At 50.5% G+C, this 26,710-nt stretch overlaps 1 protein-coding gene across 1 annotated transcript in view; it reads left to right on the forward strand.

Annotated features, from left to right (window-relative positions):
• Positions 1-21,872: 21,872 nt before the first annotated feature.
• The window catches only part of PLEKHG3 (pleckstrin homology and RhoGEF domain containing G3), a 39,929-nt gene continuing 35,091 nt past the window's right edge, over positions 21,873-26,710 (forward strand). The window contains exon 1 of the mRNA XM_069487597.1: positions 21,873-22,078. The gene's annotated coding sequence lies outside the window, so the exon portion shown is untranslated. The remainder of the gene's footprint in view (positions 22,079-26,710) is intronic.

Raw genomic sequence — 26,710 nt, forward strand, 5'->3', positions numbered from 1 at the left:
TTCCCAGCATGTGGCACAGAGCCTGGCCCACCCCAGTCCAACGAGTGAATAATGATGAGCGCTGGTTCTGGGGCTAGACAAGACCTCAAGATCACTGGGTTCAATATTCCTGTTTCCCAGATAGTCCCAGAGAAGTTAAGGGACTCGGTCAAGCTCACACAGCTGATTGGTGACAAAACTAGACCTGGCCCTTGGAATCTAGGTACAGAACTCCTCCTGCCACTCTGAGGGACCTCGGGACACACGGGAGGGAGCGAGGTAGGCTGGGGGAGTGGCGGGGGCCCGGCTGTGGGCAGGGGCCCATGAGGAGACTCCAGAGGCAAAAACTTAACTCAGAGCCTGGTTAGCTTATTCTCAAGCTGGAAATGGCCAACCCCACAAAGGGTTCCTTTGGTAGAACCCTTGCTACTCTCACCTGTGCAGCCGGGATGGTGGACACGATGCCAGCAGAGCAGCTGGCCCCCGAACTTACAAGAACAATGCTGCAGAATAAATTTAAATGCAGGCTCATCCACTGCTGATTTGCTTGAGGCCTGGTCAATTTATCTAACCTGATTACACCACCGTGTTCACAGGGACTTTATTGCTTTGCTTCTTTGAAAACAAAATTGGATTTTCTGATTTCAAAACCAGCTGAGCTGACTGAGTCCTCACCTTATTCCCCGCTGGAGCCTCAGTGTGGGGGGCAGAGCGAGTGTGGACCTGGGGGTCACACGGACCCGGGCTGAATCTCGGCTCTGCGGCTTCCTGATGGCGTGACTCAGGGCAAGTCACTCAACTGCTCTGAGCCTGGCTGTAATGTTTGAAGAACAGAGGTCATGACACTATTCCCTGTGGTTGTCATGGGAGTGAAAACAGGCCCTGGGAAGCAGCCAGCAGAGGGGAAAGCCTGGTCCTGGAGCCAGGGTGCCTGGGTTTGAATTCTTGTTCCATTCCTTGCAAAGTCTGTGATCTCAGACAGGTTACTAATCAATCCTCTCTTTATCTCAGCTTCCTCTTCTTGTAGGGTCACTAGAATATGTGGCCGTTGGTCAGGGCCTGGCACTTGGTAAACACAGGCCCAGTGTAAGGGGGTGAAAACACTGAGCCTGGTGCAGGCACCAAACACGTGTGAGTCCCTTTCTTCTTCCCCTCCCAGAGGAGCCTGGGCCTGTGCCTCTGTCTGGTGGATCCACAGGACCTCGGCCCTGGTCTCCAGCCTAACTCTCTGGCAGCTATGATAGATCTGGAGAAACCAAGTCCTCCCTTTTCTCTGCACAGCCTGACAGATAGACTCCTTCTCTTGGTCACTGGAGTCTCCGCATGTCCATTTCCCTGACCCTTTAAACACAGCCTGTTCTCCCCTCCCCCAGCCTCATGCCTATACCTCAGGAATAATCAGCCCAGCTCAGGGACGGGGCAGTATGAGCTCTTGCCTGGCTTGACTCAAGGTGCTTTGTTCGGCACTGTGGCCTGGGCCCCAGCTCCTGAAACCTCCCTGGGGCCTGTTTGGACCTGTTACCTCTTGGGTTTATGAGCCTCAGCTCACTCGCTAGACTCTGACTCTGCATGCCAAGCCCAGTCACCTTCCCAACCTGACACACCCCCAGGCTCTGGGACTGGTGGAGGAAGGTGGGTGGGGCAAGAGCCAGACCCTGAATCTAGAAGAAAAGGACCTGGAATCTTGCTGATGACAAGTTGAAAACAAAGCAGCCTGGGCCTGCGGGTCCTGCCACTGTGTCTCTTGGAAACCCCTCTGCCTGTGGCAGTTCCAGGCTCAGGATCCCAGAAACAGAAGAGACCTTAGAACTCACCTGGACTCGCTCTTCCCTTATCTGAAGCAAGAGGCCCCACCAGAGTGTCGTGGACAGGGGTCCTGCAGGCCCTGCACAGAAGGACGTGCTCTGGGAAAGGGAGCTCACTGCCTTCCCACTCTGCCCATGCCACTGCTCTCCTCCTCCTGTGGCTGGAAATTCGGCTTCTGGAATTTGACCCAGTGCTCCTAGTCCCTTTCCTGTGTAATATTCTACCCACTCCAGCCCCCAGGCTTCTCCAGGCTAACATCCTCGTGGTTCCTCACATAACACCATTTCCAGTTCCCGCCTCATTCTGCCGGTCATTACTGGACTTGTCTCGTGTTCACAGAAAAGCAACTGTAACAATGAGAACAAAGCCAGCAACTATTTAGGAAGTACCCGGTGTGGCAGGCATCTCACCAGGTGTGGGGGGCTGGGCAGTGACACACAGGTATCACACCCGGGCCTGTCCCCAGGGAGCTAACCATGGAGTCAGGGGGAGACAGGTTCACCCTCACCTTTGCAGGCCATATGCCTAATTATTAAAGTTTAGCAGTGAGGTGGTGACAACTAAAAGCTACGAAGCTTCTTGAGGTGATAAAAATGTTCTTAAATTGTGGTGTTGGTTGCACATATCTGTGAACATCCTAAAAACCACTAAATTATACAATTTACATGGGTGAATTGTGTGGTATGTGAATTATATCTCAATAAAGCCAGTTAAAATTTTTTCAAGTTTAACAGTTAAATAAAACATGTTCTATCTTCTTACCTTGAAAAGTATTTTTTTTTTATAATGACCTGGAAGGCCAGATGTGAAGTTAGAAGTTTTCAGAGTCCTTGGAGTTCGGCATGGGAACGTGGCAGCCCAGGGGAGCTGGCCTGGCCCTCACGTGTCCCCTCCCCAGCTGTCCTGAACGCTGAGAGGCCTGCGAGCACGCCTGTGCGCCCCTCCACCCACAGCCGCCCTCAGCCCCCCTCAGGGCCAGGGGTATGTCTGCCCTGTGGGGTCAGATCCAGGGAAGACACCATCGTAGGCCCAAGTGGACGAACGGCCTTTTTTTTTTTTTTTTTTTTTTTTGAGACAGAGTCTCACTCTGTTGCCCAGGCTAGAGTGAGTGCCATGGCGTCAGCCTAGCTTACAGCAACCTCAAACTCCTGAGCTCAAGCGATCCTCCTGTCTCAGCCTCCCTAGTAGCTGGGACTACAGGCATGCGCCACCATGCCCGGCTAATTTTTTCTATATATATTTTTAGCTGTCCATATAATTTCTTTCTATTTTTAGTAGAGATGGGGTCTCGCCCTTGCTCAGGCTGGTCTCGAACTCCTGAGCTCAAACGATCCGCCCACCTCGGCCTCCCAGAGTGCTAGGATCAAGCGGCCTTTTGACCAGGGAATTCTGGGTCTTGGTCCAGAGCAGTGTTATCCTATAGAACATCCTGCGCTGTTGGAAATGTTCTATATCTGTGCTGTTAAATACAGTAGTCACTAGCCTCAGGTGACAATTGAGCACTTGAAATGTGGCTAGTGAACCTGAGGAACTGAATTTTTAATTTTAAAAATTTTAATTAAGTGACATGTAAATTTAAATTGCCACGTGTGGCTAGTGGCTTCTATGTTAGACCGCACAGGGCTAGACGGGGGTGGGGTGGGGGTTCTAATGGACGTGTCCTGTGACTCTGCTGACTTTATCCCGTGGGGAGGCGCACGGCTGGAGGAGGATGAGAGTGGGGCTAAGGAAGATACTGGAGGCAGAAATGAGCCCAGTTCGCAGCAGGAAACTGCCATAGAAGGCAGCGTGTTCCCGGTGGGTGGAGCCCTCCAGACCTCTGAGGAGACAGAGAGACAGAGGGCTGTGGGCCGGGGTTTGGGGAGTAATTAGAGGGCACCCCCAAACATGTCCTCCTGAGATTTTTACAGGGACCTGTTTCACATAAGGGGCCTGCTTTGGTCATTCAAGCCCAGCTAGGACTGTGGGTCTTGGCAGAGAAAAAAGGCTCTGTTATTTTTTCTTCTGAGGCCATGTGAAAGGGGCAGGCCATGTGCATAGTTTCCATGGCATAATCTGACTATAAAGCCCTGAGTGTCTGTGGGGGAGGGACGAGGAGGGGCCCTCAGCCCAGCCTCGGTTGGAACTGGGCACGGGCCCAGGAGGCACACTCCCGCCCCGTTCCTCCGCCTGGCTGGCCGGAGTTTTTGGAAGCTTGTTTGGCCCCTGATGGCGGTGAGGGTGTTGGCTCTTCCAGGCACCTGGACATGAGGTAGAGGAAAGATAATCTCCCGAGATCTGGGCCAGCGAGGCTCAGGCAGAGCACAGGATGTGAATTCACTGCAGGCAAAGCAGCGTCAGGCGAACGAGGGCCTCCTTGTCCGAACTTGGCTACCAGCTCTCACCTGCAAATCAGAAGCTGCCCACGGGCTGGCCGGGGCCCAGCCCACGGGCTGGCCGGGGCCCAGCCCCGGAGGAACCTGAGCAGGATCGTTTGCCCAGAGCATTGTAGGCAGGTTCATCTCCTGCCTCTCTCTGCGGGAGAAAGGATGCCTCTAAAGAAAAGAGGCCATGCTGTGAGTCTCCCACAGCTGTGGCTTCTTGGATGGAAGTCAGGGCTGCAGAGCACGGGCTAACGTTTATTAAGCAGCTACTAGGAACCAAGCTTGGTGCTAAACAGTTGCTTTATTGATCTCATTTGGAACAATACAGACTAATAATCATTGTAATAGCTGACATTTCTTCAGCACCTACCAGGGAACCAGACATCAATTCATTTAATTCTCACAAACCTCCCTATCTATGGATTGAGGGAAACTATGCCTTATCTGTGATTTTTGTACTAAATCACTCAGCCAGTAAAAGTCCCAGTGGGGGTTTGAACCCAGGCACCCTGACTCCACAGCGACTGCTCTTAACTACTGATCTTCCTGACAGATGTTCTGGCTGTAGGCTCTGTGAGGCTCTACCCCATGGCCTTCGAAATGAATGGTTCCATGGCTCTGAATTATCCAGTTTGTCTCAAAGCTCTCATCTCAGCCAGAGTCTCATTTCTACTCTGTCCTTGGGGTCTCTAAGGCTGGAGTCTCAAAGGGGCTCTGTCCCTGGAGAGTGGCTGCCCTTCGCCTGCTTGGGGTTTGTTGTGACCTGCCGGGTGGCAGCCCCGGCTGCAGAGGTTGCCCAAGACAATCACGTCTTTCTGAGAGGCGAGCTGTGCCCCGAGTCTCAGGCTGCAGCCGCACACACAATGCCCTCTGTCTCCACCAGGGCAGAAAGGCGCATTATTGCGGGTCGGGTGACTCCGGCTCCACCAGCCGTGATGCTTGTGGTCTACACATCCCCCACCGGGCATCTCCCCGCGCCGTGGGCATGGCCAGTGGCTGGGCAGGGAGGGGCATGGCAGCACTCAGGGCCTGGGTGTCCCTTCCCTGGAGGTTCCTGCCTTGTTGCCGTATCAGACTTGTCCCCTCACCCTCCAACCTCACCTCCCCCGGACCCACGCCTCCCTCTCCTAAGCCTTCTGAGTGCTAGAACTTACGTTACCCTGGGAGAGCACACAGCCCTGCACCTGGTACGACAGGCCCTCCCCTTCCCAGTGTGGCTTTCACTTCGTCTCCTTCTTCTGGAGTCTCGTGTTTGGACTTTGTGAAGGTTGGAGATAATTGTGCCATCAGAAATGTTGACAGAGCCTGAAAACAGCTGTGTTCTTAATAACAGTAACAGCCACAGTTTACTGAGCCCATAGTATGTGCCTGGCACCGGGCCAAACCTATGGGACGCTCACGACAGCCTTGGGAGGGCAGGGCTCATACTAGCCCCACTTGAGGAAACAGGCTCCTAGAACTCGTGCGACTGCCCATGGTGGCGAAGCTAAGTGGGGGAGCTGGTGTCAGACTTGGATCCACGTTTTTGATCATGGTGTTATAGCACCTGCGTTGCTTTCCTAGGGCTGCCATGACAAAGCACCAAACACTGAGTGGCTTAGAATGACAGACATTTACTGTCTCCCGCTTCTGGAGGCTCCACGTCTGAGATCAGGTGTTGGCAGGGTTGGTTCCTTCTGAGGGCTGTGAAGGGGACCCTGTCCCATGCCTCTGCCCCGGCTTCTGGTGTTTGCTGGCAATCTTTGCTGCTCCTTGGCCTGCAGATGCATCACCCCATGTCTGCCTTCTCTTCACAAGGTGTCCCCCCTGTGGGCGTGTCTGTCTCCGAGTCCAATTTCCCCTTATAATTAGGACATCAGTCATACAGGATTTGGGCCCACACTAATGACTTCATTTTAACTTGATCATCTGCAAAGACCCTATTTCCAGATAAAGTCACATTCACAGGTACTAGGGATTAGAACTTCAACATCTTTTGCGGAAACACAATTCAACCCATAAAAGGGCCCTTTCCTGCTTTGTACGCTTGTGGCTTGGGCTTTCTTAGGAGCATTAAGAGAAGCTGCTACCCTCAGCTCCAAGGCACGATAAGTTCCTTTCCAGGACTCTTTTTACTTGCTCACACAGTATACGCACAGACACACACACACACACGCAGCCAGGCAAGGACAGTGATGATCAGGACAGAGGCTGAACTGCCACATTAACATCTGGATCCCATGGAGACAGTGGCACATCCGGCCAAGGTGAGGCATGGAGGGTGCCAGGTGCCCCAGCAGGACAGACGGGAAATGGCCAGCATTGTAGACACCCACCCTCCGGGCGCAGCAGTTTGCACGAGGCTACCCCAAACCCATTCTTAAAATATCCCCCACTTCCCCTCCAATCCCCATACCTTTCCTGAACTCACTCCACTCCACTCCACACCACCACCCATCCCTTCCCTCGGCCTTGGGCCCTCCCTGTGCTCTGAACTGTGCAGAGGCAGGGGCCACATCTCTGCAGCCCTGGCATTTGGTGCAGGGCAGAGCAGGGCAGCTGCAACATGGACCCTACCATCTCCACCTCTAGCCATACCCAAGGTAGCCCACATGTTCGCTACTACTCCTGCTGGGCCCACGGGGCAGGCCCCACTCCCCTGGTGTGGCTGGGCCCAGCCAGGCCTCCCAGGCACGGTGGTGCTCTCCTGGCCAGCCAGAGCCCTGGGTCTTCCTCCAGGCTCCTGGCTCAGCTCCACCCCAGGCCTGCCCCGGCCTCCCCTTCTCCTCCTCCCACCAGGCTCCTGGGGGCTCCCCTGCAACTTTCTGTCTCCTCGGCTTCTCCTCCACCTTGACAGGTGGTTTTCTCTGATCAGGTCTCCCAGGCCTCAGGCACACGCTCACACGTGCTTTGCGTCACAAGGTCACACACACGTTTGTTTCCACAAATGGTTTGTATTCTACACACTGTTCTGTGCCTCACTTTTCTCACTTAATAATATATCAGAGAATGTTCCGTATCAGCAGCACTTAAAGGGCCTCCTCATTGTTTTATGGGCCACGTTGAATTTCATTATATGGAGGTACCATCATTTATTTAACTCATTCTCAATGAATGGGACATTTAGTTTGTTTCTAATCTTTTGCTATTTTAAACAAAGCTTCAGTGAAAAATTTTGGATAAATGTCCTTTCTGACAGGTGTGAATATATCCATTAATATTGTAAATCTATAAAATGAACACCAAAAGCTGCTTTTCCTGGTGCCTGGATCTCTCTTCCTCCTCACTTATTTATTTATTTATTTATTTATTTTTTGAAGCGGTCTCACTAGTTGCTCAGGCTGGTCTCAAACTCCTGGTCTCAAGTGAACCTCCCACCTTGGCCTCCCAAAGTGCTGGGATTACAGGCATGAGCCACCACACCCAGCCCCTGTTTATTTTTTATGTATTTCTTTTACAGACAGGGTCTCACTCTGTTGCCCAGGCTGGAGTGCAGTGGCATTACTGCAGCCTCAAACTCCTGGGCTCAAGGGATCCTCCCACCTCAGCCAAGTGGCAGGGACTACAGGCATGAGCCACCGTGCCTAGCTTCTCTCTTTCTCCTTAATAGGCACTCATTTCTACAACCTCAGGCTGCAAGAAGTCTGGTGGGCATTACCACATACCCGGAGGATGCTCGGTTGTCCTAGTGCCCTATTAACCAACCCAAGAGACCCTTGCTTTGGCTGAAGTCTTTTCCTTTTGATTCTCAGCATTTCAACTGTATTCAGTTCACATGTGATGAGCAAACACTGCCTGGATGTGGAAGAACAGAGAAGAATGAGTTATAGACCTGCAGGAAAAAAGGGCATTTGCAAAGCAAAGAGCATGTCACTTGAGCATTTGCCTATTGCTTCATTTAATCAGTACGTATTTGGGGACACATACAGCTGCCACGCACTGTCCTGGGAATGAGGATACAGTGGAAACAAGATGGGGCAGGTCTTGTCCTCATGGAGCCTGTCTGTGGTCACACGGTGGAGACAGACACAAGCAAACAATTCACAAATGACACAAATGACACCTGCTATGACAGAAAAGCAGAGAATAGAAAGAACATTCCTCAGCTTAGGCCAACTCCAGCATTTTGAGGCAGAAAAGGGTACCCCCAACTCTGTTTCCTGAAGTCCCTTCAGGTTTTCCTTCCACCTCCTCACATCTTTTCCCTCACCTGTTCTGGGCAGGTGGGAGCCTGCAGGGCTGGGTGGGAGAGGTGGCTGCTGCCACTGTGGTTCCCCTGGAGCCATGGTGGCATCTCACTCGCATCTGCAGTACTGCCGACATCAGCCTTGGCAGGTCTTGGAGAGCTGCTTTGGTCACTGGTGAGAGCAGAAGCTGGAAAGTAAAGAAAGCTCACCTGCTACCCACTCCTGTTCCTAGCGAGGGCTGGCAGAGCTGGGAAATCAGGCAAGAGCTGCCTTCCCCTTCTGGCCACCGCCCCACAGCTTGGTGCTCTGTGCTCAGCAGAGCCAGCTCACCCTGCCCGACACACAGGAAAGCAGCGATCTGATAAAATGGGTTGCAACAAGATGTCACTTAATGTGGTGGCCCTCCCAGGAATATTTGTTGAGGGCTTTGCTTAGCTGCAAAGGAGTGAATTGCTAATTACACAGGCAGGTCAGGCAGGTAGGAAGATTTTATTTGGGTGGATCACAGCGGATCTTCCCATATTAGCAACAGTTTACTTTATTTAGGATGGTATTCGAGATAATCTCTGCCCTGAATTTATTGTTTTTCTAACTGTGTGAAATTTGTGGAAATGAAACATTTGCTTAAATGTGGGAGATTCTGAGCCCTCATGTTCATCAAACACCTTTATAACCAGGTGTCCCCTATGCCTGTTAAAAGGCCATCTCCCTTGTGACAGTGGACCCACAGAGCGGGGAATGTGCTGTCACACTCGAGTGAACAGTACTGACAGAGTCACAGTTATGGGAACATAGCGTGTTGGTTTTCAACCTCTAGAATCTATCTATGGTAAAAGAAGAAAGATTGAATTAAATGTTACCCACCATAGGATATAAATGTAGAAGGACACCTGACAGAAGTTGGGGGTGGGGGGGATGTCTTGTGGAAAGACAGGTAAGGCCTTAATAAACCCATTTTAGCACGAGAGGAGACTACTGAAAAGGGACCCAGCCAGAAATGAAGTGAGCGTTAAGCAAGTATTAGAAGTTACAAAGACAACCAATGGAATAACTGAGAACTTGTATTTGCTAAAAACAAGGGTATTGGGGAGAAAGCTGGGCGTTGGGTTAGTGAGCTAAAATCTCCTCTTTCTCAGACAGGAGTCATAGGTATCTGAAGTTGAAAAAAAAAAATTTAGCAGCAAATTACTTGGTGTTAGGGTGATGACCATCTAAAAGCAGAAAAGTTTAAAACTGGTTGTCTCTGGAGAGGATTGGAGTGAGGCAGGGAACTACTGTTGCTTCTCTCTATAATTCCTATTATATCATGTGTAAATTATGGGAAAGTTTTACTGTCATCAAATTTATGGGGAATACTTTTCCAATTTTCCCCTCCCTTCCTCCCTCCTTCCTTTCTCCCTCCCTCCTTTCTCCCTCCCTCCCTCTCTCCCTCCCTCCCTTTCTTCTTCCCTTCCCTTCTTCCTTTCTTTCTTTTCCTCTCCCCAGCACCACCCCCTCACCCCCATTTCTTTCTTTTTCTAGAGACAGGGTCTCGCTGTGCTGCCTGGGCTGGAGTGCAGCAGCCTGATCATAGCTCACTGCGACCTCAAACACCCGGGCTCATGTGATCCTCTTGCCTCAGCCTCCCAAAGTGCTGGGATTACAGGTGTGAGCCACTGTGCCCAGCCCCACATTTTTCATAATGGGCATGTATGATAAGAGAATACATGAAAACCTTAACTGATTTTTTATTTAAAATTTTTTTAATCATGGTAAACTATAATGTAAAATTTAATATCTTAACCATTTTTAAATGTACAGTTCAGTGGCATTAACTATATTCATGTTGTGCAACAGAGCTCTAGAATTTTTTTGCTTGAGGCCAGGAGTCTGAGAACAGCCTGGGGACCCCCATCTCTACAAAAAAAAAATTAGCCCTGTGTGGTGCTGTGTGCCTATAGTCCCAGTTACTTGGGAGGCTGAGGCAGGAGGATCATCTGAGCCCAGGAGGTTGAGGCTCCACCATTCCACTTCCTGTCTATGAGTTTGACTACTTTAGATCCCTCATATAGATGGAATCACACAGTATTTCTTTTCGTGACTGGCTTATTTCACTTAGTGTAATGTCCTCAAGCTTCCTCCATATTGTAGCATTGACAGGATTTTCCTCTTTTTTAAGACTGGATAATATTTCATTGTATGCATATACCATATTTTCTTTACCCATTCAGCCACCTGTGGGCATTTGGGTTATTTCCTCCTCTTGGCTATTGTGAATAATGCTGCAAGCTGAATTTATTTTTTTAAAAAGGACAGCCACAAATAGATGTGGAACCTGTGGTCAGAGAAGCTCCAGAACATGTGTAAGTCCCTCCTGAGCCAGGGCAAGCCCCGGCACGAACTCAGCTCTTGCCTTCACTGTACTGACAGCTGGGAGCTGGTCAAGGCCCCGCCTCTTGGGATGGTTGGAACTGTGAGATGGGATCAGAGGAAGGTGTACAGAAAGGAAACAACTTGGCATCAGCTTGGCAAACCGTCCCCTTTGTCATCCCTCATCCTCTGAAGTATATCCCACTGCTGGCTCTCCCAGCCTTGCCCACACCAGCCCAGGGCCCTGGTCTGGCTTCTGGTGGCTGTGAGCAGCTAGAATCTGAGTTCAATGGGAATAACCATCTTACTTTCCCACAAGCTCATTTTTGTCTTCTAGTCTTGGGCCTGTGCCTTGGTGTTAATTTGCAGGACTAGTTTAAGTTTCTCCTGGGTTTGATAACCCAGGACCCATTCACCTAGTCCCTGACTGTCCAGATGGAGCAGATCCCTGTCTAGGCGGGAGGCTGTGGGTGGAGCCCAACACACGCCTGCTGTCTAGCTTGGGTGGTTTCCCACTGTGTTAGGTGACAGCTTATTCTTGGACAGGAAATTATTTAAGTTCAGCCTTTCCTCTGACGATCTGGGAGGCACTCAGTCAGCACATGTATAACTGAAATCCTGCAGGGACCTGGCCATTAATGGACATGTGACCTGGGGTTCTTAGGCACAGCATGAGATACTTTCCATAGTGGAGGAAGAGTCTGGGATGTGGGGTCTCCAAAATCATGGGGGGAGGGTATTTCCTATGGGCCTGTTGGACGGTGTGGAAGTAACTTCCTTCCTTACTGGACCATGATTTGGGGGCCACCTGGTAGCCTCAGATGACCTTTTGTGAAGTCCTTTTCCGAGGCAGTTGCTCTCAGAGCTGAGGGATAGTTGCCAGAGATCAGGCAGCTGAACTGTGTCTAGGAAAGAGGTTGACCCCAAGGTCTTCCGTATTTCCCATTCTATACCATCTGCCTTTCCTGATGTGGATCACTGATTGGGATGTTCTGTTCTAATTTATCCTGCCTTTTCCCCTTCCAAGCCCTGGAGGTAGGTGGAGGAAGGATGTTCGCTGAGGCTTAGTGTCTAATACATAGCCACTAGCATGTGGTTATTGAATTTTTAAATTAATTTCTATTAAATAAAATGAAAAATTCAGTTCCTCAGTTGCACTAGCCATGTTTCAAATGCTCAGTAGCCACATCTACTTTGCAGATGTGGAACACGACCATTGTCACAGAAAGTTCTGTAGGACATCACTGTCCTGAGCTTCCTCTTTCTTTTCTGCTGATTCTGATCTGGAGTAACTGGAAGCTGCTACTCCATTAGGCTGGGGGCCCCAGAGCTCGCTGCCTATTGAAAATTCAAAAGCAGAGAATGAGCAGGGTAGAAATGCCTTCAGCCCTCACTCAGTATTCAGTCCAGGGCAGCGTTGGGCTCTGAAGTCTTGTCTTCCTGAGTGTGACACCCATAGCCTGGAAGCTGCCACTGAGCCCTTTAGGTGAGTTCTGGCCTGCAGCAGGGGTTCTGTTCTGCTCACCTGCCACGACCAAAGCCATTTAACAGGTTTTCTGGGGTGTGAGGGTGTGCCAGCCTAACTCGGTCTTCTGGTCTTGATCCCTTTCCAGAAACACCACATCTACTTGGATGCTTATGCTCGTATCAACCCTGCTGCAGTGTCATAGGTAGTCCGTGCACAGGCTCTGCCGGCAATGAATGCGCCATGCTTCCCTGTAAAAAGGGGCTGGCCACTGGGGGTGGGAGGAAGCAGGGACCTGTGTCTGTCTGGAAGTCTGTACCAGGAAGAGGTTTTCCAGAATAACACAGCACAGCCTTGCCTTCTTCCTCAGGCCAGCCTGAGGTTGTCCTTTTAGTCTGTTGAGTCCACCCCATGGCACCAGTTATTCCCCATGTGACAGCCACTGGGCTCGACCAGTGAATCTATTTTTCCTACTTTGTCCAGGATCCTGACAAGGAGCTGCAAAGAGGCCAGAGGGAAACTTCCTGTCTTCCTACTGGGGTTGCTAAGCTCAGAGAATATGAGTGTAGGGTTGCCAACAGCCGTCTTCCTTGCCTCGGAGAGACCCCTGGCCTGGAAAGTGGATCTCAGTAGAGTAGAAAAAGGGAGAGAAAAGAGAGCCCTGCAATATTATCAGAGCCCCTAGCAGCAGCTGCGCCTTCATACTTTGCAAACTAATGTCCCTCCACACCTGGACTTTCCAGTTATAAGAGACAGTTAATGCCCTTTCTGCTTAAGTTAGTTTGTGTTGAGTCTCTGTCACTTGCCACCCAAACAATCTTAACCAATAGAGTCATTAGGCCAGAAAATTAGCCGGGAGGAAGCCTCTGTTTGAAGACTATGTTCAGGTTCTGGCCCAGACACCTGCAAGGAATGACCAGACTGAAATAACAAGTGAACCAGAGACCAACCTCAACCACAGGTTTGCCTTGCTGACGCTGTCTCTGCTGCTGATACGTCCTGTCCTCTTTAGCTCCCCAAATCCTCCCTATCTCTCAAGACCCTGGTTAGAGCCCTCCTCCTCCAAAGCCTTCTCTGACCACCTCAGCCTGCAATGAACTTTCTACCCTCTGCTTTCTGGACCAATTTTAATTATCAAAGGATTGTGAACTGTCTTATAGGGTGCCTGCTTTCATTGTCTAGGATGGCACTTTAAAGATTGCACTGTTTGCAGTTTGTCACCCTCTCCTACCAGGTCAAGATCAGAGATAGGATTCAATGCTTTTGTGTCCCTGGCAGGAGCCAGCATACTGTCTGGCACATAACAGACCGCAATGAATGTTTGGGGATTAGAAAAACGGTGGGAACATGATTTGAACGCAGAAAACAGCTGGGATCTCACCTGTGACAGCTATCGGAGGCAAATGTGTATGCTATGCGGCTCTCCTCGGTTGAGAGATAAGCACTGGAATAAGTCCCAGGATGACCGTGGGCTGCATTCCTCTGTTAAAGCTCTCTGGTCTCTTACCAAAGAACCTTTCTTCATGTCAGGGCGTGAGGATGGAGGAAGGGGAGGAGTGGGAAGGTGGGGAGCACTGGGGTGGGTTTGAGTCAGCTTCTCTTTGGAGCTCCATGGCTGACTCCAGAGTGCACTGGAGAAAATAGTGTCCTCATTCCTCATTCTGGATCGGCTTTGACACAGCTGGAGATGACACTTGCCACCAGACCTGGGTCTGAACGGCATCGGCTATTTCCTTCTCCCAAACCTTAAAAAGCCCAGGATTTGCCAACATTGAAGCTATTAAAAATAATTTAAAGGCTTTTTGAGTGATGAGATCTTTGATATAAACACATGTCTTCATCCTTTGAAAGCAACACTATTGGAATATATGCATTCTGGGTCATTGTTAAAAAGGAGGATTCTGTCTCCTCTGTTCAGGTGTGATAATAGTCACATCTGAGAGTTTAGAAAATATGGCATAGTTAGGCCCTCCACTGTTCTCTAATTGTTTTCTAGCTCTTCTCTTTTTGATTTGGTTGTACATTTTCCACCTGGGGTGATACCATGTCTTCTATATGTCTTTTACTTCTCCCAGCAACCAGAACACTCAATAAGTGACTACTGGATGGATGGATGGATGGATGGATAAATATGAAGTAGACACACCTGCCTAGACAAACACCAACAAAACCCCCTAACATTTATTAAGCATTTACTATATCCCAGGCATGTGCTAAGTACTTTACTGATATTATCTCATTCTTAGAGATGTATATGTGTGAAAATTGCATGAGGAAAAAATTATATTAGGTGACTTCTAGGGCCTCTCAGCTATACGATGCTCTGACTTGATGCAGCATCAGGGAAACTAGGGTATTGAGGTGGGGCTTGGGAACCTGACACTTAGAAATAAAAATGATATTATTAGCTACCTCTTTCTGTGAGCTAGGAACTGTGCTAAGTACCTTAAAAATATTTTCTCAACAACAATTCCCGAACAACAATCTCCTACGATAGGTACTACTAACCCCATTTTCAGAAGAGGAAAGCGAGGTGCAGGGAGGTCACAGGGCTAGCCTAAAAAGCAGAGCTCACATCCAGGTCTGCTGACTCCGAAGTCTTTGCTCTTAACCACCACACTTCCAAAGAGACTGCAAAGCCCTCCGACCTGAGAAGGTGCCTTCCATTGGGGCGGGGGGGTGGGGTGAGCATTGCCATAGGAACAGCAAGACCCTCTGCGAGGGGGGGTTGCACACCGGGAAGCTGGGGCTGCGGAAGGTTCTGGAGACAACTCCAGGGCATCTGGCCTCTTCAGACCTGCAGGAGTCTCTGAGCCCAGCAGGAAGCCAACTGCCCGCTCCATTCTGTAGCACTTGGTAAACCTCAGCTTAGCTCCCCAGAAGGGCAGGACAGGATGTTCTCTGAGTTCTAGCAGCAGGACTATTAGGCAGCAGAGCTGCGATTAGGGCTTGACAGTCTGCGGTTACCAGGCACAGGCCCTGCTTCACCTTTTATAGCCATCTAGCTTGAGAAGTCGGAAGAATTCAGGGACTTTTGCTTTCCCCCCCCCTCCCCTTCATCAGCTTTATGACCCGGAACACATTCTTTCTTCTTTCTGTCACTCATTTACCCGTCCTTGGAACGAGTGTGCAATTCACTAGAAGGCTTTCTGGTGGAGTTTTAAGGAAATTCAAACCTGATTGGTTGGACAGAGCGGAGTGGGAGGTTTGATTTGCTTAAGTTACTCCCACCTCCTCTGCTCTGGTCTAGCAGCTGGCTCCTTGAGAGCTGGCGTAGGACATTGTGGTGGTAGGATGGTGGATAAGAGCAGGGGTTTAGCCTGCAGAGGGGCCTGAGTTCATGTCCTGGCTTTGCCATTAAGAACCACATGGGTTGAGACATGTGACTTGACCTCTCCCAGCCTTGATAGTCTCATCTGTGAAATGGGAGAGAACTATTACCTGTCTCTCCATTCCTGGCACGCTGTTATCCCCTAATCTCCAGCCACGGGCCTGGGATAAGGGTATCTAAATGAGGGGTTATGAAGCCAGGCTTCTCTCCCAGCAAACTTGGAAGTGAAGGATAAAGAGAGCTTCCTGTAGCTGAAAGATTCAGTTTGGGGTTTCTTAAGATGGTAGGATCTAAGACTTTCAGGGTTGGAAGAGATCCTGGAAGTCCTTGGAGACAAGGAAGACGATGGCAGCTTTGTTGCAGGAGCTTGGAAAAGGTAGTGGGCCAGGGTGGTTTCCACAAAGTACCACTCATGAAGGCATTTGAGGTTTTGATAGGAGCACCTGGCAGCCAAGAATAGGATGGGACTCGTCTGTGAGCTTGGTCACTGCTCGAGTGGAAGAACAAAGTTGTCCCATCCTCCCTTAGCCTAATTTCTCATCGTTCCAGGAGGAGTTGCTGGTGGCAGGAAACTCGGTCCCAGCTCCCCTAATCTGGTAATCACCAACCCATGCTTCCTGTATGGTCTGGCACAGAAACCAAAGGAAGGGTATGCAGATCTGTGGGGCACAGCTGCTCCGTCCTCTCTGGGTAAGATAGAGAAGCCAGGGCTGAGAACTCATGGGCTCCTTCTAAGAGGAAAACATCAACAACCAAAATTACAGTCAGGAAGAACTGCCTCATCTGCAAGTAACTGAGCAATTACCTGTTAATTAAGCTCTCAGTTTGTTTTCTGAGGCTTACAGTATAGCACTTGGTAGATGTGCCCTGCCCTGCTTGTCACCAAGGTGTTGAAGATTAAGCCTTTCACATGAATCAAGGTGGAACTCTTCCATCTGATTAAATTAATAGCCTGGTTTATTCCTACGTCATGAGGCCTTAAAATGCCCCTTTTTTCTTTGGAGAACTGGGAGGGACTGCAGGGCTTTTATTTTGAGTCCTCTGTATTTCGCCCACCTATTATGAATGCAGATTCCTGGAGTCTGCATCAGTCCCGAGTCAGAAACTTTTCACATGATTCTTACAAACACCCAGGTCTGAAAACCTCAGGCAGAGGTGCAAAGTCTTCTGGGGATATTAATAACACTTATCAGTGAAGTATACAGACAGATCAAGAAACCATTTCAGCCAACCCTAGAAAATCTTTTAGTCTAGCATTGAACAGGGTAAAGCTTGACTGTTCTGTCTTTACACCTCATCTATCTATAGGTGGAGATGCAAATAGAAAAACAGCCCAAAGGCCAGCAGCCAAAGAAACAGCGTGCTTCTGTATAAATCAACCCTCAGATCATCCTAGGCCAGTGTCCTCGTGCCAACTCCCTGGTCTCAGGTGCTGTAAGTGCTGACTACAGCCCGTTTATCTACTGATAACGAAGGCGAACATAAGTGATCTCCAGAAATGGTTCACACGGGGCTCCTGGGTTCTTGAAAAACCACAAGTGATTGGCAAATGCTTCTGTTGCAGGCATAAACTCAAATAAACAGCTCATTTCCTTCAAGAAATGGAAGTGGCTGCAAGCTGAACATAGGGAAGGAGGGGAGATGTCTTCTCCCTTTCCCCAGAGCTTCTTCCCCTTTCTGACACTAACAAGTCCAGGCTAGGGGAAAGAAGCGATTCATAAAGAATTTCAAGAAGCGAGCCGGGCGCAGTGGCTCATGCCTGTAATCCTAGCACTCTGGGAGGCAGAGGCGGGTGGATTGCTCGAGGTCAGGAGTTCGAGATCAGCCTGAGTGAGAGTGAGACCCTGTCTCTACTAAAAATAGAAAGAAATTATCTGGCCAACTAAAATATATATAGAAAAAATTAGCCGGGCATGGTGGCACATGCCTGTCATCCCAGCTACTCGGGAGGCTGAGGCAGTAGAATCGCTTAAGCCCAGGAGTTCGAGGTTGCTGTGAGCTAGGCTGATGCCATGGTGCTCACTCTAGCCCGGGCAACAAAGCGAGACTCTGTCTCAAAAAAAAAAAAAAAGAAGTGGACCCTTTTTCCTCAGAGGACAGGGCCCTCTCAGAGTTAGTTACAAATCTTTTTTTTTTTTTTTTCCCCAGGAAGCCTCAGGAAGCCTGGGGCCACAAGCCTTTGTCTCCTAAGGCCTTGCTTTAGAAAGATTCTCAAAGTCCATTCAGTGTGCTCTGGTGGAATGCAGAGAGGTGGGTCCTGCCCACTGAAGATTCCACAGGATTCTGATAGACTGTGCTAACTCTGGAACAGGGGGTAGTGGCTCACACTTATTTAAAAAAATAACACCTTTATTGAGATATATTTCACATAACACACAATCCACCCATTTAAAGTGTACAATTCAATGGCTTTTAGTATATTCAGAGTTGTGCAACCATCGCAATATTTTAGAACACTCCTAAATATTTGTATCACTCCTAAGAAAAAATCTCAAACCTGTTAGCAGTCACTCCTCATTTCCTCCAGCCTTCCCCAATGCCCAAGCCAGCCACAGGCAAACACTAATCTACTATCTGTCTAGGATTGCCTCTTCTAGATGCTTTCATATAAGTGGAATTATACAATATTTGGTTCTTTGTGACTGGCTTCTTTCACTTAGCATGTTTTCAAGTTCATCCATGAGTCAATACTTCATTCCCTTTTATGGCTGAATAATATTCATTTGTACAGAGATGCCACATTTTGTTTATTCATGAGTTGATGAACATTTAGGTTGTTTCTACTTTTTGGCTATTGTGAATTATACTGCTATGAACATTTGTGTGCAAGTTTTTGGGGTGGAAATGTGTTTTCATTTCTCCTGGGTATATACCTAGGAGTGGAATTGTGCAATCATATAGCAAATCTATGTTTAACCTTTTGAGAAATTGCCACAGTTTTCCAGAGCAGCTGTACCCTTTTGCATTTCCACCAGCAGTGCAAGATGGTTTCAATTTCTCCACATCCTGACCAACATTTATTATTGTGTGGTTTTGATTATATGTATCCTAGTGGGTATGGAATGGTATTTCATTATGTTTTTATTCGCATTTCCCTGATGGCTAATGATGTTGGGCATCTTTTCATGTACTTATTGGTCATTTGTATATCTTCTTCGGAGAAATGTCTATTCAGATCCCTTGCCCATTTTAAAATTGGGTTGTCTTTTTGTTATTGAATTGTAGGATTTCTTTATTTCAGCAAGTTCCTTACTAGGTATGAGATTTGCAAACATTTTCTTCCATTCTTTGGGTTGTCTTTTCACTTACTTGATGTCCTTTAATGCACAAAAGGTTTAAATTTTGATGATGAAGTCCAATTTATCTATTTTTTGTTTTGTCACATGTCTCACATTTTGAGTTCTAAGTTGTTGAAATGCAGCTTAGAACTCTAGAACAGGGGTTCCCCAGCCTATAGTGAGTTGTATAATTATTTCATTATATATCACAATGTAACCATACAACTAAAGTGCACAACAAATGTAACCGCCTTGGATCATCCTGAAACCATCCCCCGTCCATGGAAAAATTGTCTTCCATGAAAACGGTTCCTGGTGCCAAAAAGGTTGGGGAGGACCTCAGAGCTAAGGGGGTTTTTCAAATCACCTTAGAGGGGGATTTTGAGGTTTCATTCCTCCATTCCAGCCAGCAAAGTCTCCCTCGCTGAGCCAGCACAGAGCCCCAGGGCACCTTCACTGGGTTCACATCCCCTCCCTCTCCTGAGGTCTACCACAATAGAGCAGCTGAAATGACAGTCTGGAAATGTCCTTTATTGTGAAAACTCAATGGCCTTTGTCTCTGGGATTTGAAATGTTCATGCAAGTGTTGGCAGCCAAGAGTTGGGAAGGAGGGGAAGAGATGGGGGAGTAAACCCTGCCACTGATTTCCATAGTGAGTCATCTCAACTGTTTGCCTTGGTTTTCCCACCCATAAAACAGGGAGAATGCCTCCATCTCCCATCTCTGGGGGGGGGGGGGTGTGGGTACTGTAAGGTGAAGATGAATTAATCTGTATTTGTTAGAACACTTTGAGATTTTGGATTAAAGGCATTACTGAGACATAAGGTATTATTATATTAATAATAAATGATTTAATAGCAGGGTGAGGCCACTGAAGCAAGAATTGGTAGGAAGGAGAGAGGCTTTGAGCTGTGGGGGGGCTGCAGCCTGGAGCTCCCCAGGCCCGACACAGATTTTTATTCTTGGAGGTGAGACTGTGGGATTTCTTATATACTCTTCAGGCTGTTTCATCTGAATTTCAGCATTGCTTTATTGAGTGCTTCCTATATGACTTCTGCAACAGGGAGATTACAATCTTTTTAGGAAATAGGCAATGTAAATTAAAACAATCAGAAACAATGTAAGACATTACAATCAAGTGCTGAGTTGAAGTGTCAGAAGGAAAGCAGAAGTGGTGGTTGAGTAGAGTTCCCTGTTATGACTCCCAGGTCTACCACCCACTAGCTGTGTGACCTTGCTTCAGTTTCTTTTTCTGTAACTGCAATTGTTCTTGTAAGGCACTTATAATAATTGCTAATACAGTAAGCATCATATGTTGGACCTGTCTGGGCTCTTGTCAGGCTCTGCTTTTGCCTGTTATGCAACCTTGGCCAGGTTGCTCTATCCCTCTGAGCCTCAGTACTCATCTGTAAAATGGGATAAGGATACCTGCTATCTCACAAGGTGGCTGTGAGGACACTATGTTTGCAAAGAATGTAGTACAGGCACTATGAGGCGCCCTGGCTGAGGAGTGAGGGGTGCGCTCATAAGTGGCTTAGTTAAGCCAAGGAGCATCTTTGGAAGCTGCAATTTGAGATGGGCAGGAAGGGACTGGTAGGATTCAGGAGATCAGAAACAAAAAAGGTGGAAGCCTGAGAATGGAAGGCCAGAAGGGTCTGGGGCTTCTCTCTTTTCCCTGCAGCTCCAAGCCTGGAGGGCTGCGTACAGTGGAGCCGCAGCGGAAGTTTATCTCCCACTCCCCCCACCTTCTGCAATCTCGGCTCTCACCTACGAGGTCAGCGAGTCTGGGGCTCTGCAAGCGTAGAACCGACCCTCCCTCCCTGAGGAATGTGGGCCCGGCTCTCTGGGCCCGCCAGGCCGAGCGCCTACCGCTTCCTCCGCAGTCAGAAGCGAGGACGCCCGACTGTCTTCACCCGCCCCCTCCGCCGGGATCCAGTTACAAAGTCACCTGAAAGCCATTTCCTCCCGCGCCCGCCCCGCCCCGCCCCTCCCTGTAAATCACCTGGAGCCTGCATTTGTCCCGAGCAGCTTTTTTTTTGGGGGGGGGGGGGAGGGGTTATTATGTTTTTAAGGAGACCTCTATAAACTGTTTATACCCGGATATATCCAGTGGTTCTGATAATCAGTGGCCCATTTCTCCTCCCAAGGAACTGGCGATCGCGCCAACATGGGAGCGTTGTTCCTCTTCCGGAGTCCCACCTGGGCTTCTCTCCCCCAGGCTAGTGTTGGGACGGCATCTTTTTTCCAGGATCTTTATTGATGAAGTATTACGGGTTTTTAGATTAATGCTCTTGCTCAAAATCCAACGTGTCTGTATTGAATGTCCCTGACCCCCGATTTCCAGGTGCGTACCTTTACCATGAGCACATGACCACATACAAAGAGCGTTCTCTGTCTTTGTTTTACCAAAAATGAGGTCCTCTATCACCCAGGTCTGCATCTTGTGTTTCCCACCTAACAGTGCCTTGTGGAGCTCGCTCCAAGTTATCATCTTTCCGGTCAGCTTCTTGAAGGCTCGGATTTACATCTGTGAAGGGTCACAGGGACCGGGTTACGGTGAAGAATTCAAGACGTGCCTTTCTGATTCAGAAAAGCCGCGGTGAACTGCTCTGGTAGGATCAGCACCTACAAGTTCGGCCCCAAGTGGCTCCCTTGAGAAAAGCCCCCTTTGCTGGACCTGATAGTCCCTGTCCGTACAATCCCTGTCCGGCGCCCTCTCGGAAGGCAGTGATAGCAGGTCTATGACACCATGGTGACCCCACCACGTGCGTCTCGGTATCTTATTTTTTCTAACAGCTACTGTTCTTGCAACGTCTCGGTATCTTAAAGCATCTAGGCTGCTCGGGAGGGGCTGGCGGCTGGCAGAACCGACACCTCCCGGGCGCGCACTCGCCCCACCTGCGAGCGTTAATCATTAGCCGCACCAAAGCCCCGCAGCCCCGCCGCAGCCTTTACCCCGGCTCGGGCCAGCAGCGCCGCGAAGGTTCCCCCGGCCCCCGCGGCTCCGCCAATTGCTGGACTGCAGCCGCGGGCCCGAGTCTCCACCCACTGGAAAAATTCCTGGTCCGCCCCTCCCTCGCTCCGTCCCTCCCGCTGCAGCTCCGGCTCGGCTCGGCCCCGACTTCCTGCCGGCGCTGGGAAGCAGCGCGCGGGCTGGGGTCCCCGGGGGCCGCGCTCGCAGCTGGCCACGTCCGGGACGGCCCGGGGCTGGCAGTGGGCGGGAGCGGCCGGCAGCCTCGGCCCCTTCCGAGAGCGACTTTCAAACTCGCGCCCGCGTCGCGGCGGCACCTGGGCAGCCCCACGCGCTGTGCGTGTCCGGAGCCCGCGGCGGCGACCGCTCGGTGAGTGTCCCTGGATTCTTCCCTCTCTCCTCTGCCTGTGTGCAGCCGGCGAAGTGGCAGTGCCGGGAGCCACGCTGGGGCCCCCGCCCTCTCGGGGCCCTCGTGCCAGCCCCCTGCGTGGTGAGGACCGGAGCGACCGAGGAGGGCCTGGGGCTGTGTTGGCTCCTCCCCGTGCGACCCCTCCCCGCATAGGGCGAGAAAGCTGGAGGGTCGTGCGAGGAGACATTTTCTGTCCTTTTTGCCCCCACCCGGGAAACAAAGGGGGCGAATGCGCCTGGTGCCTCCGAAGAGCCTCAGTTTGAAATCCAGGAAGCCCGCGAGGCTGCGCGCGGTCCTTGCCCCGAGCTGTGGGCCCGGGCAGGGTGGACCCGTCTGCGTTAGGATGAGCCTCTGCTTCAGCGAGCCCCAGAGGCGCCCGCAGCCTGTTCCGGGTTGGTGCCACACGGTGCTGGCTGTTGGGAATCTCAGCTACCTGTACGGGAGGGATTAGAGTGGGTTCCAGAAACAGGGAGCAGAAAGCACAGAGGCCACTGGCTGCCTCGACCTGGCGCACTCCTGAAATCGGTGTGGGTATTTGCACCCCACTCCCAGCCCTTTGGTTTGGAAAGCCAGGATAAGGTGTGTAAGCTTAAATTTTCAAGACGTTGTTAGGGTAGTTACTTTTACTCCTTAGGGCTACTTTTGGAAACAAAAGGAAGAATGTAGTGGGAAACTGAACGGTTGGAGGCTGGAGAGGTGTGGCTTGGGGGGTGCGGTGCGGTGTTAGAGGCCGCCGGAGAGTTTCATCTTTGAGGTCACTCGCTAAGCTGTTGGCAGATGTAGGGGCCTGTCCCCTACTCTGGGGCCCCCATCGGGCAACCCAGATTGCATCCATCACCTTACAGGGAACCCTGGACTGGGGGTTCCCAGGGTCTCCCCAGCCAGGGCCTTTGCACGCAGCCCAATCACATGGCCCTGGCTCAAGAAATAATAAGCGGGCAGAGTAATGACAGTCCCGAGAGGGGGAGGGGCTCCCCGCCGAGCATATCAGCTGCCTCGCCTTCAGGAAAGTGCCTTTCCCGCCCCTCATTTGCTGAAGTAGGGCTAAGGTCCTGAGTGACTGAATCCCAACTGTCCCCAGGAGGAAGCCTAGGGAGTAAGAATCAGAAGAAAGCGTACACTTTCTGTTATTCACCCTCCCCTGTGGTTCTGGGCTTACCCCTTTTCTGGGACTGCCTCTGCTCCCCTTTGGACGCCAGCTGTTAGCAGTCCTGCTGCCTCCCCCTACCCCCTCCTAGAAGGTTGGAGCACCCCTTGGCTCCCTGGGTGTCTTGCCCTGGGGATGGGGCAGGGAGCTGAGGAAGAGGTAACCCTGAGGCCAAGTCCTAGCTGCTGGGGGAGTGATCTGTTGAAGAGCTTCTGTGGGGCCTTTCTACTTCCTTTTATTAGAGGTGGCATAGCAGGGAGAGTGGAATGAGCACTGGACTGGGAGTCCAGCACAGGTTTTTGCCCGAGTTTTAATCCTGGCTCTACTGGGTAGCATGGAAGCTTGATTGAGTGGCTTGGGCTGCAAGGTCCCTCAGATTAGCCTGCCCCATTTACAAGTGAAGGCAGCAGAGCCCAGAGAGGCAAGGTGATTCAGCCTGGGTCCCTATTGGCTCAGATTTCCTCACTGTTCCAACATGAACTGGCCAATTCACTTATCTTTTCTGACTCAGTTTCCACATGAATAAAGGAGGGTTACTTACTTGCTTGCTCTTCCGTGTTAAGGATCAAAGGAAGCTTTGGATGTGGAAAATATTCCATAAACTCCTGTACAAAATAAAGGGCTCATGGTGGCTGGGCGGGGGATGGGGTGGGGGGTCCCTTGAAGGCTTTACAATTTACCGCGTATGCCCCATGTGTGCCACAGGATATGGTAGATACCAGGAGCCAGTGGGGTAAGTTTATACCCCTGGCCTGTAGTAACTCAGCCCCAGAGTAAACATTTGCCTTACCAAATCCACAGCTATCTCAGGGTCACTGTTTACACCGGAGGAGGCCAAAGGCCACGGTCTGAGGGATGAAAGGGCTTGAGGGGGAAATGGTCTGTGTTGCAGATGTAAGGCTCGCCGCCCCCCCACCTTCCATGCCCTCCTATTTCCACCCCCTCTCAGAACCTGCTGAAGGCTCTGGCCCCAAGCCTGGGGGGCTGTCACAAGTCCAGGCTGCACCCTGGCCTTGGAGGGTTAAATGTGAAGCCATCTAGCTATTCTCTGTTGTGTTGGGGGTTGAGGGGACTCTGGGCATTTGGAGGGGCTATCTTCAGCTCCTCATCTGTGCCCCTCCCCCATCCCAGGCTGTCCCTCTGGCCTGGGCCACTGCTGTCCCGCCTCTCTGGCCAGCTGCACATCCACAGGCCTTTGTTCCAGGGCGTTAAGCCCGCCCTACTCCACCCTCCGTCCCCAGCAGAAGCCCTGGGGCCAGGGCCCTGGCAGCTGGAAATCACTACTGCCAGCAGGAAGGTTCTACTGGAGCCCTCAGGGGACCTGGCAGCCCCTCATTTCCTCTTATCAGCCTTTTTCTCTGGCCCCCAACTCACCTCTGGCCAGATTCCCACACTGTTCTGTCATCTCTCCTTCCTTCCCCTGAATAGATGGATCATCCTCTTTTTCTTCCTACACATATGCCTCTAGTTCTATTTTAAAGTACCACATTCATTCACTTAACAATTGTTTATTTAGCACCTACTATGTACGAATGCTAGATGCACAGGACACAGCAGTGAGCAAAACATACAACAATCATTGACCTCATGGAGCTGACTTCTAGTGGGGGAAGCTGGTAATAAACAAGATAGAAAATTGAAATAGCATGTCAGTGATAAGCAAAATAAAACATATGATAGGGAAGGTATGATACGAATTGTCACGGAAGTGGTGAGATGACAGTTGGATAGGGTGCCCAGGGAGGCTTCCTGGAGGAAGACACTTTTGAGGTGATGCCTGAAGGAGTTATTTCCCTTCATCTCTGATTTCCCTTCCTTGAAACCCAGTTCAGCATCCCACTGTAGCTTTTAGAAGCAGGGTCTGGAGTTGGGTGTGCCTGGCTTCAAGTCCTGGCTTGACTGCTTACTAGCCCTCTGGCCTTTGACATGGCGCTAACCTCCTTTAAGCCTGAGTTTCTCACCTGTAAAATGGTTAGTCATCCTACCTACCACATGTGGCATTGTGAGAACAATGAGATAACCAGTGTTGAATGTTTAGCAAGGCCTGTGGAGCTGTTCTCCCACCAGATTCTGCAGGAGTGGCAGGAGATACTGAATGCCTGCTAAGAACTCCAGGTGAAAAGCTTTTCATTTTAAGTAGTGGGCAGGAGGAGGAATTAAAGGGCCATGAAAATAGAAAACCCTAGTGAAAACTTTCTAGTTAGTGAGCCTTTCCTGCCCTACCCTAGATTGCAGATGGCTGAGGATGCAGGACTCCCAGGTGTGTGTTTGGTTGGCGGGGTAGGGTGACCTGGGCAGTCCTGACCCTCCCTTGCTCTGGAATTCCCCCTGCTTCCAACCAGCTGGGATGAATCACCTTGTCCCTGGCCTCTCCACTCTGCCTCTCAGCTGGGAAGGCTGTCTGCCCCCCTCCCCCCATAAGTTATGCTGTGGGGGTGGGGAAAGCGAGGGAGAGGGGCAGATGGTGGGTGGAGCTTCCCATTTTGGGAAAGCCCAAAAAGGTAACAGGATTCTGATGGAGGCTCTGAGGCTGCCCCGCAAGGACTTTCAATAAGGACTAGAATTTAAAGTAACAGAATGACAGACACAATGAGAGCTTAGGGTCAGGCCTGCCCAGCTCCAAGCTGCTTCCACCCAGCTGATCTGATGAGCCTCTTCCCCTCTCAGCTGGAACCACGGGCCTCAAAGGGAGGGGTGTAATCTAAAATACTGCTGTCAAAGTTTGTGGTGAGCGGTTTCCTGGGGGCCCTGCCCTAGCTCCGGAAGTGAGGGATGGGCGGTGGAGGGTGAGGCCCAGGGAAGTGGTCATCAACCAGAACACCCCCCACCCCCACCTTCTGCTGTACTCGCTGGGCAGCCAGGCAGGCCCTTTGACAAGGAACTTTCTGGCCCTGCCAGTTGGTGCTTGGAGACTGGGTAATGCTAGATACAATCTGGCCCGGGAGGAAGTTGCGAAGAGGACCCTGAACAGCCAGCCCCAGGCATGTTTACGATGTTGGGTGATGTCAGGAGAAAGAAAACAGGCAGGGTCAACTAACCTGTGGACCTGCAGGAGGCCCACCTGGAGATGCTGGTAGCCCCTCTGGATGTCAGCTGTTGGGATGAAGGCTGGCCTTCCTAACTGGGTCCCTTTTATTTTGGGTAGAAGCTTGCTGCTGAGGGGAGGAACTGGGCGTGACTCATCTTTTTTCCCACGTGGCCAGGACTGTTAAAGTGTGATTCACAGGGCATGATGGGCTTGTGCTGCGTCCCACCCTGACAGTAATCTGGGCTTGATGGTCTCATCCCCTTCAGCTTTTCTTCCATGGAATTAGGGAGAGAAGGCAGTGGTAGGGTGAGATCCAGCCCTGGATGCGCTGTTGCTGGCTGGGAATGCAAGGCTGAAGGGAGAACCGGGCTTTGTAAGGTTTTCTTGGCTGGCCTTTGGGGAGCGAGCCATAATTTAA

This window comes from Eulemur rufifrons, chromosome 2 (assembly GCF_041146395.1).
Source record: "Eulemur rufifrons isolate Redbay chromosome 2, OSU_ERuf_1, whole genome shotgun sequence".
Taxonomy (NCBI): Eukaryota; Metazoa; Chordata; class Mammalia; order Primates; family Lemuridae; genus Eulemur; species Eulemur rufifrons.